At 35.9% G+C, this 14699-nt stretch overlaps 1 protein-coding gene across 4 annotated transcripts in view; it reads right to left on the bottom strand.

Moving 5' to 3' along the window:
* CRPPA (CDP-L-ribitol pyrophosphorylase A) overlaps window positions 1–14699 on the bottom strand; it is a 362199-nt gene that overhangs the window by 161192 nt on the left and 186308 nt on the right. The gene's annotated exons all lie outside the window — the stretch shown is intronic.

Raw genomic sequence — 14699 nt, 5'->3', positions numbered from 1 at the left:
CTACAGTAATCAAGACAGTATGGTACTGGCACAAAAAAAGAAATATAGATCAATGGAACAGGATAGAAAGCCCAGAGATCAATCCACACACATATGGTCACCTTATATTTGATAAAGGAGGCAAGAATATACAGTGGAGAAAAGATAGCCTCTTCAATAAGTGGTGCTGGGAAAACTGGACAGCTACAAGTAAAAGAATGAAATTAGAATACTCCCTAACACCATACACAAACAAAAAACTCAAAATGGATTAAAGACCTAAATGTAAGGCCAGACACTATAAAACTCTTAGAGGAAAACATAGGCAGAACACTCTATGACATAAATCACAGCAAGATCCTTTTTGACTCACCTTCTAGAGAAATGGAAATAAAAACAAAAATAAACAAATGGGACCTAATGAAACTTCAAAGCTTTTGCACAGCAAAGGAAACCATAAACAAGACCAAAAGACAACCCTCAGAATAGGAGAAAATATTTGCAAATGAAGCAACTGATAAAGGATTAATCTCCAAAATTTATAAGCAGCTCCTGCAGCTCAGTATCAAAAAAACAAAAACCCAAACCCAAAAATGGGCAGAAGACCTAAACAGACATTTCTCCAAAGAAGATATACAGATTGCCAACAAACACATGAAAGAATGCTCAACATCACTAATCATTAGAAAAATGCAAATCAAAACTACAATGAGGTATCATCTCACACTGGTCAGAATGACCATCATCAAAACAACTACAAACAGTAAGTGCTGGGGAGGGTGTGGAGAAAAAGGAACCCTCTTGCACTGTTGCTGGGAATGTAAATTGATAGAGCCACTATGGAGAACAGTATGGAGGTTCCTTAAAACACTAAAAATAGAAGTACCATATGACCCAGCAATCCCACTACTGGGCATATACCCTGAGAAATTCAAAAAGAGTCATGTACCACAATGTTCATTGCAGCCCTATTTACAATAGCCAGGACATGGAAGCAACCTAAGTGTCCATCAACAGATGAATGGATAAAGAATATGTGGCACATATATACAATGGAATATTACTCAGCCATAAAAAGAAATGAAATTGAATTATTTGTAGTGAGGTAGGTGGACCTAGACTCTGTCATACAGAGTGAAGTAAGTCAGAAAGAGGAAAACAAATACCGTATGCTAACACATATACATGTAATCTTAAAAAAACGGTTCTGAAGAACCTAGGGGCAGGACAAGAATAAAGACAAAGACCTTCTAGAGAATGGACTTCAGAACATGTGGAGGGGGAAGGGTAAACGGGGACAAAGTGAGAGAGTGGCATGGACATATATACACTACTAATTGTAAAATCGATAGCTAGTGGGAAGCAGCTGCATAGCACAGGGAGATCAGCTCGGTGCTTTGTGACCACCTAGGGGGTGCGATACGGAGGATGGGAGGGAGGGAGACACAAGAGTGAAGAGATATGGGGAGATATGTATATGTATACCTGATTCACTTTGTTATAAAGCAGAAACTAACACATCATTGTAAAGCAATTATACTCCAATAAAGATGTTTAAAAATAAATAAATATAAATAAAAATACAGGCCCAATCCCTAAGAGTTGGTTTGATATTCTGGATTGGGTTTCTGGAATCTGTCATTACTTTAAAAAAAAAAGCAAAAACCTACCTAAAGCCAGGTCAAACAGAATAAGGTAAACATGGTAACTGTGACACACCTACACCATGACTACACCACTGTGAATCTGAAGAAAGCTTTCAGGTACAGAAGAGAAAACTAGTTATGAAACCAAATCACACACCCGAGAAGGGCAGATGCTACTGTTAGGGTAGCAGATGGGAACCAGGCTGGTGTGGATATTGTGGTAGAAGGCTTTCCGCTGGGTACTACTGTATACGGTTTAAGTTTAAAACCATGTGAATTCACTTTTTCTCAAAAAACAAAAAACAACATTTTAAAAGAAAACACACATCTGTAAACCTTAGCATCGTCTCACATGCAAAAAAACTAAACTTTCAATTCAGGACAGTATCTCCTTCATTCCTTTAGATGTCAAATTTTCTATTTTCTACTGGAAAATTAGGGGTTTTTTTCCTTTTGAGTTTTGTATAACATAAAGTCATGAGAACTGCAGAACTCTTGGCACATGAAGACTCTGCCCAAACCTCTGCACTAAGAGATGACAAAACTCTAGCACAACTTCTAACAGCGCTACGGCCCTGTCCCCAGGATAACCCTAACCCCAGGGGAAAAAAACCACTGCCAGTAGAATTTACTGTTTGTTCCAGCAAATCCCAGATAAGCCCCTGACCCCCCTTCAGAGGAGTTACTAAAAAGGACTTAAAAAATTGTGAATCTTTTCTTGGTCCCTTTGAGATGTATATGTATCTCCTACAAGTCAAGAGGATCTTTCTCAAGAAACTCAGTCATTCCTTTGAAATGTAATCATCAGGAAGGATAGGGCTTTGGTCTCCCAGACTCTGTGGGAGGACAGAATCATAAGGTTAGTAATGGCCAGCTGACAGACACAGCTGGCCTCCTCACATTTATACTGACCAACCTTTTGTTATTTCTCACTTGATGCGCACTCTCTCAGCTCTTCCCCACTCCTTCATTCTCCCTTTAAAAGGCCCACTCACCTAAACACAAATCAAATGGAACTCAACGGCTCCTCCTAGTATTCAGTCAGTAGCTACTGAATAAAATCTGTTTTCATAGCTTCAGCTAGTGTCTGTTTTTTTTTAAATCTTTGACAGTAGTGCCTTTGATATGTATAAAGAATATGTCCAAAGACCCTAATTAATTTTTAAAATCTCGTTTAACATCATAGCACAAAACTGTCCCAGTAAACTAGATTAGAATAAAAGAACTAAAATATTTAATTGATGCCCTTAAGTCTTCTACCAATTCTATAAACATACACACACACCATTTAGTATGAATCTAAGTTGCAACTCTGCAGAATGAGCCAAGAAAAACAAAGAAAACGCTAATCCTGTAAACACACACTAAAATTATTTTCATATTACCATTAAAATAAAATCCTCTTGAATCACTTTTCCAAGTAGAATTTGTATATTTCCTGAGTATATATTCAAAGCATAAATTTTTTCTTTAACTTCAGAAAAGATTTTTTTCTTACTTGATGAAGTATTTTTGTATTGACTAGAGAATTCATTAATGTAGATCTATTCATGGTGTTTCTGACAACCAGATTTTGTTAATTTCATGGACCCAAGCAACCATACGTTTCACTCTAATTTATTCCAAAACTATCACCTTAAGATCTGTCAACTTCCAAAAGAAATGCCTTTCCTTCTATGGACATTACTATTTTTCTACAAATAAATGAATTTCTACCACCTCAGATGAGTTCTCGTGCAAGAAGCAAACTGGCTATGCTTCAATACATACTAAGTGGTATATTTCTCACCGTTACAGTAATTCAGATGAATGCCTCAGCATAACTATGAACTGTTAAATGTTATGGATGTTGAAAAGCATTCTCTCACACTAGAAATTGAAAGGGTTAATGCACAAACCTCAAATCTACACAGTATTAAAATATATATATTTTTTCCTTACCTCAAGAACAGTATTTAATCAGAGGAATAGCTACATTTAAAATAGACATCTAGAAATACTATGAACACGATCTGCTTAAATATTTTCTGCATGGCATTCATATTCCTACGAATTCAAAACACTTATGGAGTTCAAGAATAATCTGAGGGGGCTTCCCTGGTGGCACAGTGGTTGAGAATCCGCCTGCCAGTGCAGGGGATGCGGGTTCAAGCCCTGGTCCGGGAAGATCCCACATGTCGTGGATCAACTAAGCCCATGCGTCACAACTACTGAGCCTGTGCTCTAGACCCCGTGAGCCACAACTACTGAGCCCGCGTGCCACAACTACTGAAGCCCATGCGCCTACAGCTTGAGCTCCTCAACAAGAGAAGCCCGCGCATCGCAGCGAAGAGTAGCCCCCGCTCGCCGCAACTAGAGAAAGCCTGTGCGCAGCAACGAAGACCCAATGCAGCCAAAAAAAAAAAAAGAATAATCTGAGGCCTAAAGATTCAATTAGAATTGTAAGTTGATGCCTAATTTGATTTCTACACACCACTGAATTAATCAAGATGCAGCTACTTTATCATTATCTTAAGATGTCTTATAAGTCCATTAAAATTTTTCTGTAAAAATTTTGCTAAAAGTAAAATCACACGGCTTTTCAAAATGTAAATATCACGTACATGTAAATGCCTAATATTGTGAAAGATTAATAAATTGGCATGTCAGCAATTCCCTTAAGCAATAAAGCAGGTACCTAACAGGCAATGACTGTTCACATGATAATGCAGTGAGAAAGCCTGCAGAAACCTGAAACAAAAACATCTAGAACATAGATATAAAAACCCATTATTGCTTAGCAGTTCACGTTATTGCTGAACTCTTCCAACTCAAAAAGAGTTTTTTTCATGGTTTTTAATTTCTGCTTTTAATGGTACAAATGAACTTATTTACCAAACAGAAATAGAGTCACAGAGGTAAAAAACAAACTTATGGTTACCAAGGGGTAAGAGGGGGGAGGGATAAATTGGGAGATTGGGATTGACATATATATACTATTAAATATAAAATAGATAACTAATAAGGACCTACTGTAAAGCACCGGAAACTCTACTCAGTACTCTTTAATGACCTATATGGGAAAAGAATCTTAAAAAAGAATATGTATGGGGCTTCCCTGGTGACGCGGTGGTTGAGAGTCCGCCTGCTGATGCAGGGGACACGAGTTCGTGCCACAGTCCAGGAGGATCCCACATGCCGCAGAGCGGCTGGGCCCGTGAGCCATGGCCGCTGAGCCTGCGTGTCCGGAGCCTGTGCTCCGCAACGGGAGAGGCCACAGCAGTGAGAGGCCCGAGTACCGCAAAAAAAAAAAAAAAAAAAAAAGAGTATGTATGTATATGTATAACTGATTCACTTTGCTGTACAGCAAAAACTAACAAAACATTGTAAATCAACTATACTCCCAATAAAAAATTAATTTAAAATTTTCTGCTTTTATATTTTTCTAAACATTCTTCTCTCAATATTTTTGAGCTATGTCTAAGAATGAAGATAAATAATTTCAACATATAAATACACTAAGAAATCAAATTCTTTGTAAGGTAAATGAATTAAGAGTAATTATAGACCCTGTAAGCTGAAAGGAGATCAAAGGAATACACACCCACCACTTAGTATAATTCTATTTAATAAAAGATAGCATTTAAAGTTTCTGTTTGTTCTTATGTTGAAATAAAAATTTATTAGTATGTTGATTATATATGCAAAACTCTCCTGAGTTCTTAAATTTAAAAATTGGTCTGCAGATTCTCAAAGTTTCTAATAAGATAATATTATTTGCAAATACTGATAAGGTTTGTTTCTTACTTTCCAATCCTTTAAACTTTTTATTTCTCTCTTTTGTCTTACTGTGCTAGTTAGGACATCCAGAACAAGGTTGAACAGAAATGGTGATTGTGGCCATTCCTTTCATCTTCTTTATTTTAAAGGCAATGTTCCCAATACATATTAAGTTTGATGTTTGCTTTAAATTTTTGGTATATCACTTAGCAAGTTAAGAAATTTTACTTCTACCCTCAGTTTGCTAAGAATTTATCATGACCTAGTGATCAATTTTATCACATATTTTTATTCCAACTTTGAGATAATATTTTTCTTCTTTAGTTTTAATAACAAACTGTCTCTGAATCCCTGGGAGAAGCCAATTGGCACTCATGTTTATGAATGATATTGACTTACAATTTGGAGTTCATTATAACTTTTACCTCTATAAATTCAACTGATAACATAAATGTGGTTTAATCCTTTTTTGTTAATAGTTTATACATTTTCAGGAATGCAGCATTAATAGAAAGCATCAGAGAAGTATAGCACAGTTGGTCCTCCGTATGCACAGATGCTGAACCCATGGGTGCAGAAGGCCAACTGTATCAGGCAATTTATATGAGGGACTTGAACACCCACAGATTTTGGTATCTGCAGGCGGTCCTGTCCCTTGCAGATACCAAGGGATGACGGTACTTTAAATCAGAAAGGTAAGGATACCACTCAAATCTATTATGTTTTGACAATATGTGCAAGTATACGTTCATTTTTGCACAGTACACGTTAGTATATCAACATATAGTTATTAAGGGCCTACCTTGTACTAGGCACCAATCCATATACTAGAATTAAATCGGTAAACCAGATTAAAACACACACATACACATAAACACACACACCTCTGCCTTTTTAGGGTTCACATATTAGGTGAGTGAGGTGAGTAATAAGCACATATAAATAAGAAGCACTGTGCGCAGACTGTGTTAAATTGCTATGGAGAACAAGCATGATAGGTGATGGTGAGTACCAGAGTGGGAAAAGGGAAGGTCAATATATATACAATACAAATCACATCTGGAAAAAAAATTACAATAAAGGAAACTGAAACTAAGCGTTTAGATAAACAGTATAAATACATGAAAGCTCTAATTTTTTTTTTCTATGAAAAAGACAATTATGGCAAGGCTGATAGATGCGATAGAACAGTCATTTTCAACCCATTTCCTCCCATTGCCACAAAAACAAAGAATGACGCTCAGAAAGTGACCATCCTCTCCTTCCTCTCTCAGGGAGCATGGTGGAGTGAAGATGAGGCAAGTAGTGGCTATTTTCATTATTCAGAGTCAATGTTTTCCAAACAGTGGAACTATATTTTAGCAATATATAAGTTACAGTGCACTTCACAAGTGGCTAAAAATAACTACAGTTGGTAATATTTCGAGAAGAGTCTGACTACCTGCATTTTAAGGTCCCCTAAAAATCTGATACTCTGTAATTCCACAGTTAATTAGTAAACAAGCACCCAAATTAACATCATGTGGACACAGATATTTTGTGTCTTTATCTTACACATTTACTAAGATAGAAAAATTTCCCAAATTAAAAATTGTATCAGTTCAGGCTGCTATAATAAATTACCATAGACTGGGTGGCTTAAACAACAAATATTTATTTCTCACAGTTCTGGAGGCTGGGAAATCCAAGATCAAGGTGCAGGCAGATCCAGTGTTTGCTGAGAACCTACTTCCTGGTTTGCAGATTGCTGTCTTCTTCTTGTATCCCCACATGTTCTAGAATATAAGGGCACTAATCCCATTCATGAGGTCTCTACCCTCATGACCCACTTATCTCCTAAAGGCTTCACCTCCTAATACTGTCACATTGCGGCTGGGATTTCAACACATGCATTTGGAGAAGACACAAACATGTAGTCCATAACATGAATAGTTAATAATCTATCATTTCGGCCTGTCCAGCCTGTCCCCCATGCTGTGGGGAATCGTACCACAATTTTCTTTTGGGAATGCACCCTACCCTTGTACTCATCCATGTAGTTTGGGTGTGCTAACCTGGCTCCAAAGGTGGGCATATGAAGTAGGCCTGGTTAATAAAATGAACATCTACATGGGCCAAAGTAATTGAATCAGAAAATAAAGACACGTTTTACAAATAAGCTTAATGAAAATGAGAGCCAAGACTTTTGTTGAAGATACTAGGACACAGATATTCTCTCTGCACTGAGTTTACTAAACTTACAGAATATAGACCTGCAGCAGCTGGTGCTTATGTTTGATACTATTCAGAAAACCACATGAAAATAAAGACCCAAGTTATTGGGTATATAGAGGGGTGGAGAAGAGACAGACAATAGAAAGAGGCAGTCCCCCCTTTGAGCATCTGGGGTCCTATAATGCATAAAGCCATGAACTTGAATTTTTCAGTTATATTGTTAAAGCGATTTGTGTTTTGTTTCTGACATTTACAATTAAAATTTCCCAACTGATAGGCCAATTAGTTCCCCAATTAATTCAACTGGCTTAAAAATCCATCGTGCCTCCAGTAAACTTAGTTGAAACTGACATAAATGCTGCATTTTTTTAAGTTTTGAAATGATCATAAAATTTGTTCAGGAAGCAAAATACTGAAATTTATACATTAACAGAAAGCTACATAAAGTAGATTTACACACATTTATTACTACATAATATGTTTCAGAGACAAAATATCACTATTTTCAAGGTAACTGAATATTTAAAGATGAAATTAATTCACAGTTCTATGTTATATAACAAACTATGGCAAGTGTATGCTTATTTTCCAGCTCATTAAAAATTATCAATCTATTTACCTAAGTTACAATTTTATAATTTGCAAACATTGCATAGTCTACATTTTTTTAAAATAAAAATCTTAGTGAATTTGGCATTTTGACTAAAAACTTTCATGTTTCCCATCTAAGATAACATATTAGACATAATACATGACATTTGAACTGAGACAAAGGGAAATCTGAATCAAATTCATATCCAAAAAGTATAAACCAACTTAAACTCTGACTGAGAAAGCTAGGAGCTAGCAGTAATTTAGCCACTGTATCTAAACTTTGGATACCTGATGAAACCATTACAGAATTCTAAAATTTCCACTTGAGTTCAGCACTTAGAGTTATACGAAATGTCCTGGAGAGGAAAATTCCCCTTCTTCATACACCTCGTTAAAGCTACATAAGCTATAACAGTACAAACAAATTTAGTAATTTCTCAAACTTTTCTAAGATTTTTTAAAAATAAAAACTTGGTAAGGTTTTCGGAATTTTACTGATCATTTTTCTTTACTGTACATTTTAGTCAGCCAGGAAATTCACTATTCTCAACGGCTTAAACAAGACAGCTCTCTCCTATTTTACCTTAGTACATATGCTTTCTTATAAAGTCCCAAAGATACACTAGCTGAAAAGATCTGTAATCTCAAGTGCAATATATAGGGTTTTAGAAGGTACAGACTTCCACAGAACCAGCCATGCTGGTGGCAAAAGGCAAAATATTGGGTTGACCACAAAGTTCCTTTGGTTTTTAAGTAAAAATAAAAGACACATTTTTCATTTTCACCAAGAACTTTATTGAACGACATATGCACCGTTTTGTTCCACTACCTTCTGCCATTTTTCAGGAAACTTCATAATTCCATCTTCCCAAAACTTTTTATCTTTTTGATCAAAGAACTGTTCCAGGTGCCTTTTACATTCTTCCATGGAACTGAAATTTTTTCCATTAAGAGAATTTTGTAAAGACCCAAATAAATGGAATTCCAAAGGTGCAATGTCTGGTGAATACGGCGGATGAATCAAAACTTCCCAGCCAAGCTGTAACAGTTTTTGCCTGGTCATCAAAGAAACATGCGGTCTTGCGTTATCATGATGGAAGATTATGCATTTTCTGTTGACTAACGCTGGACGCTTTTCATCGAGTGCCGCTTTCGTTTAGTCTAATTGGGAGCGGTACTTGGTGGAATTAATTGTTTGGTTTTCCATAAGGAGATCATAATAGAGTACTCCCAATCCCACCATATACACAATATCACCTTCTTTGGATGGAGACCGGCCTTTGGTGTGGTGGTGGTGGTTCATTTCGCTTGCCCAACGATCTCTTCCATTCCACATTATCGTACAGTATCCACTTTTCATTGCCCGTCACAACTTGTTTTAAAAACAGAACGTTTTTGTTACGTTTCAGTAGAGAGTAGCATGTGGAAATATGGTCAAGAAGGTTTTTCTCGCTTAGCTTATGTGGAACCCAAACATCAAAGTGATTCACATAACCAAGCTGGTGCAAATGATTTTCAACGCTTGATTTGGACTATTTTCAGTACGTTGGCTGTCTCCCGCGTGGTGTAACGTTGATTCTTCTCAATTTATTGTTTTGCTTTGATCGCTATCAACTTCAACTGTTCTACCCGACCATGGAGCATCATCCAGTGAGAATCTCCAGCACGAAACTTCGCAAACCACTTCTGACATGTTCGATCAGTCACAGCACCTTCTCCATACACTGCACAAATGATTTTTGTGTTTCACTTGCGTTTTTACCTTTCTTGAAATAATAAAGCATAATATGCCGAAAATGTTGTTTTCTCCCATCTTCAGTATTAAAATGACTATACAAAAATTCATCAATTTTGATAAGTTTCTTAGAAAATGCATGCTAATATGACAGCTGTCACAAAACAAGCTAATAAAATTGTTTTCAATGAAGTTAAAGACAAGTAAGCGCTACTAGAGCCAACTTATGGAAAAAAACAAATGAACATTTTGGCCAAAGCCATTATTGTCATGAACTTACCACAAGGGCCACGTTTGTTATTGCTTAGCTAACCACTGGGAAACACATACCTGTGGAAATAATTAAGCTCTAAAAAGCAGAAGTTACGCATTTATAACATCTAATTAACCTGATATAGTTCCTTCAGTATAACCTCTCCCTGAGGGCGAAGGTCAAGTCTCAGCCACCATTTGACTTCCTCAAGATGCCTTACAAAAGGCCTTGCACATATTTAAAAACAAAAAACAACCCACAAACCTTGTCTTTCTTCCCAAGGCCTTAAAACACTCAGTAAAAATTTGAGGAAAGGTAGGAAGCATTCACTTATGATTTACTTGGCTTGAGAAAGTATATTTGTGAAGAAAACTCACGTTCTTGTGATGGTGCTGGCAAAGCCTGGTGTTCTTTTAGGTTATGAGAAAAAACGGTAACTATAAAAGAAGCAGCACGACTTTGGAAAATATGACTGAGGCTTTTTGAAATCATACTGACCAGGTCATTCGTTGAAAATTATTAAGCTGCTTCCCAGTCATTTATATAGTTGTTCAACTGGTTATTTTTTAGGGTAAATGCAATGCCTTCATTATAGAAATTGCTATCAACGTTCAGAAATGTTTGCCACTGAGTGTTTTAATTGTTGCTCTATGATCAGTATGTATTTTTTTTTTTAATTTTGTAACATCTCCATCTAAAAAATTAGATTTAGGGGTCATGCCTATTCTCATCATGGGCCGGACCTGAGAATTCAGTAACTAGATTTTTAGCAACTTCTTATCTAGGTTTTTAGCCTATTTCTTCTCTTGAAGGTCAAAAGAGTACTAATAATGTTGTGTTAATGCTGGACTTTCTTAAAAGAGGGAGAAGAGACCACCCTCCCTGAAGAGCCTAAATCCTTAAGTGCATCAAAACATCTTAAATATGAAGTCAAAAATTTAATAAAGGTACAAAAGGACTAAGATGATGAAGAATATAGCACAATTATTTTAAACCCTCGTATATACATATATTGAGCAAAATTTATTATTCCTATTTAAAATTCAAAACTAAACAGATTAAGTCAGAATCAAAGATATGTACCCAGTAGACAAATAAGAAATGGCCTGACTTTTCACTAGAAAGGAACTAGAAACATACAGTATAATACAGATGCATTAGAAAACCATAAATCTGTACATTTATACATTTAATAATTTTGCCTGTAACTTGATATTTGGTAGTTGGTAGTCAAAGCAGCATATCCTCACTAGAGAATCAATTTTTTTAATTGACTTCACTATCAAGAATAGAGCATAAGATTGGCTCAAACCTACAAACCAAATGTAAGGACATACTACCAGTAAGTGGTATATAGATTACTTTAATGGTCTCTATTTTAATACATTTCACATTGCCCGAATTTCAGCTTGCAAGCCTATGAACAAAAATTAAATTTCCTCTCTTTGAATCTTTTAATGAAAAAGTCTTTGTGGTAAACAATAAAAAAAAGTACAGCATGTCCTATAATAAACATTAAATTCTTGTGTTCCTGAATCCCCTTGTAAAAAGTCTGTCCATATAGCAGAAGATCTGTAGTCTAGTTATGAAATTTATTACGATTCAGAAGCTTTCAGGCCATAAATACACATGGAGAATCGTATTTTTAAAAAGGAAATAGAGTAAAAATGCAAAAGATTAAAATAAATAATTTTAGCTGAAAAAATGGTAAATTGTCTGTGGTACTCTTGAACATTCTTTCCTTATATTCTTCGTTATATAGGATTTCAGCATGATATAGTGATTAGAAACATACAAAATATAAACACTGACCGAAGCATAATAATAATCATGAATGGCGTCTTTGTAAAACATCTGTGCTTTTTCTGCCCATTAAAATCCAGATTCTAAAAGAGTGATTGTAGATATGTTTGTTATTAAACCAACTCATTTCCTAATAGCATTAGTATATAATTGCCATTATGCATTCAGTAACAGAAAGTTGAAGCTTAATTAAAATATATTTCCTTACCAGTTGTCAAAGATGAGTAATGAGATGGATGGAAAACTAATAAACTTCACTGTTTTCTATACACAAATCTTTATGCCAAACATTACTCATAGCTTCCTGACTCTCAATGGAGAAGGTCCCTCTATACTTCCTTTGTGTTCATAATCAGAAATGTTGATAGGATTCTCAGAGACAATAAACACATGTTCTAAATTTACAAACTATTATCTTTTCTAAATCCTGATGGTTTAGGGCAGAAAATAGGAATTTACATACAACCAACTCTCATTCCTGGAACATGGTCCTCAGACAGTTCCAGATTTTGGAAATGTTACCCTTAATCTAAATGACGCGCAATATCTAAAAGTCAATAGGTCCCAAATATTTCTAAGTATTCAGACTTATTGCCATTTGCTTTGAATGCTAAATCTTTATTATCTTGACTTCACATTGCTTCTATCTAGTTTCACTTCCCACTCTGCTTGATGTTTTCAAGTCCTCTAGCATACACATCATGTTCTCTCCACTTGATTCAGTTAAACACTGCAATTTTAGAGTTCTTTGTACAGCTGCTTCTGCAGTTTGGATAATTAGAGTTACATAAAATGAAAATAAACAGAAAGATATCTCCCTCCCTCTAATGTTATTTAAGGAAATTCTACATAAAACTGCTGTGAACAGTATATATATATATATATACACACAACATGTTTTATTTCAAAGGGCTGAAATAACGCCACATGCATTAGAAAACTCTCCACTTCCCACGGAATAATTACTCAGTTTGTTCTTTCAACCTATTTGCCATGCCTATTTTTTTTTTCTATTTCATTAGTTAAAATATCAGAATTTGGGTATTGAATGAAGTTAGATCCTATTTCCAACTTTTCATTGATGTTAGTAATATGACAGGAGTTTTACTGGAGAAACAGTTTATAGGAAATCAGATAACACCCAATGAAGTTTCTCAATGCTTTCTACAAGTCCACAAACACATCTTCCCTGAAGATTACCAAAACGATTCCAGTTGTGAGATTCACTGGCTTCTTTTTATTTCTAGTTCTCCTGACTTACTACAGCAACTCTGTTTCCTGGAAACTGTTTTTCAGGCCTCTGAGACACAACACTTCTGGGTTATATGCTCCACTGTAATAAGTCTCAACTCGCTCAAATGCAAAGCCACCATTTTATAGCAATTATTTTGTAATACTAGCTTCACTAACCTGGACTGAAATAATAGAGCCTATCTATGAATATATGCTCCCTAATTTATTTGATGTGGATCTGACCTAAATCAAGCTTTTTAACATTGTACAGATAACACAAAACTAAGCTTCCATTTCGTTGGCTCCCCACTTCCCTGCTATACTGTCTCTAGCTGTTACTACTCTATTCAAGTGTCAAGAAAAAAGTTTGTGTAATCATATGTACGTGTGTCTGTATGTACGTGTATATATATATATATATATATATATATATATATGTAAAATCTGTGTGCATGTTTTTCACCTTAACACATTTCTGGCCCTATTTAGGTTACAAACCCCTTGCTTTGCTTGGAGTGGGTAGCAAGAAATATAATTTTTAGGCTGTAATATTAGCATTCTGGTATTATTGTGGTGGGCAGCGTCTGATATGGCTCCCAGCGATCACTACCTACTGGTAGCCATGCCCTATGTAAATCACCTTCCCTGTGTGTAGGTAAAACTTTGTCATTTGTTTCCAATGAACAGAATACAATAAAAGTGACAGGATGTCACTTGGTGATTATGTTTACAGAAGACTGTGACTTGTGTCTTCGTTTTCTCTCTCTTGCTTGCTCTGATATTGTGGGATGCTCTATGGACAAACCCCCATGACAAAGAATAGAGGCTGGCCTCCAACCATGAGCTTGTGAAGAACTGAAGACTCAGCCCAGAGAAACTGAATCCTTTCAACAGCCAGCTAAGTGGCTAGGAAGCAGACCATTCTCAGTGTGGCCTTGAGATGACTATAGCCTTGAGAAAGACCCAGAGCCAGAGACCCACAGAGACTGTCAGATTATATATGTAGTTTTAAGCAACTAAGTTTTGGGGTAATTTGTTACGCAGTGATAGTTAGCTAATACATTGTCCAAAGGATTTAGTTCATTAAGAATTTTCCATGGTCTTTTTCATTCATATTTTTGCTTTTTTTATTCAAAAAAATGAAGGAGAGTTCTGTAGCGGAAGTTTGTAAGTAATAATCCATTTCATTTAGATATGTCTAAGTATAATAGCTTATTGCTACTCTCTCTGATGAGCCTGCCAAGTAAACTAACCAAACTCCCTGAAAATAGTTTCAGTTTTTCAAACACACTATTGTTTTTTTGTTTGTTTTAACATCTTCATTGGAGTACAGTTGCTTTACAACAGTGTGTTAGTTTCTGCTTTATAACAAAGTGAATCAGTTATACATACACATATGTCCCCATAACCCCTCCCTCTTGCATCTCCCTCCCACCCTCCCTATCCCACCCCTCTAGGTGGTCACAAAGCACTGAGCTGAGAG

This window comes from Delphinus delphis, chromosome 9 (assembly GCF_949987515.2).
Source record: "Delphinus delphis chromosome 9, mDelDel1.2, whole genome shotgun sequence".
In the NCBI taxonomy this organism is placed as follows: Eukaryota; Metazoa; Chordata; class Mammalia; order Artiodactyla; family Delphinidae; genus Delphinus; species Delphinus delphis.
This window is presented reverse-complemented; position numbering and strand designations above follow the sequence as displayed.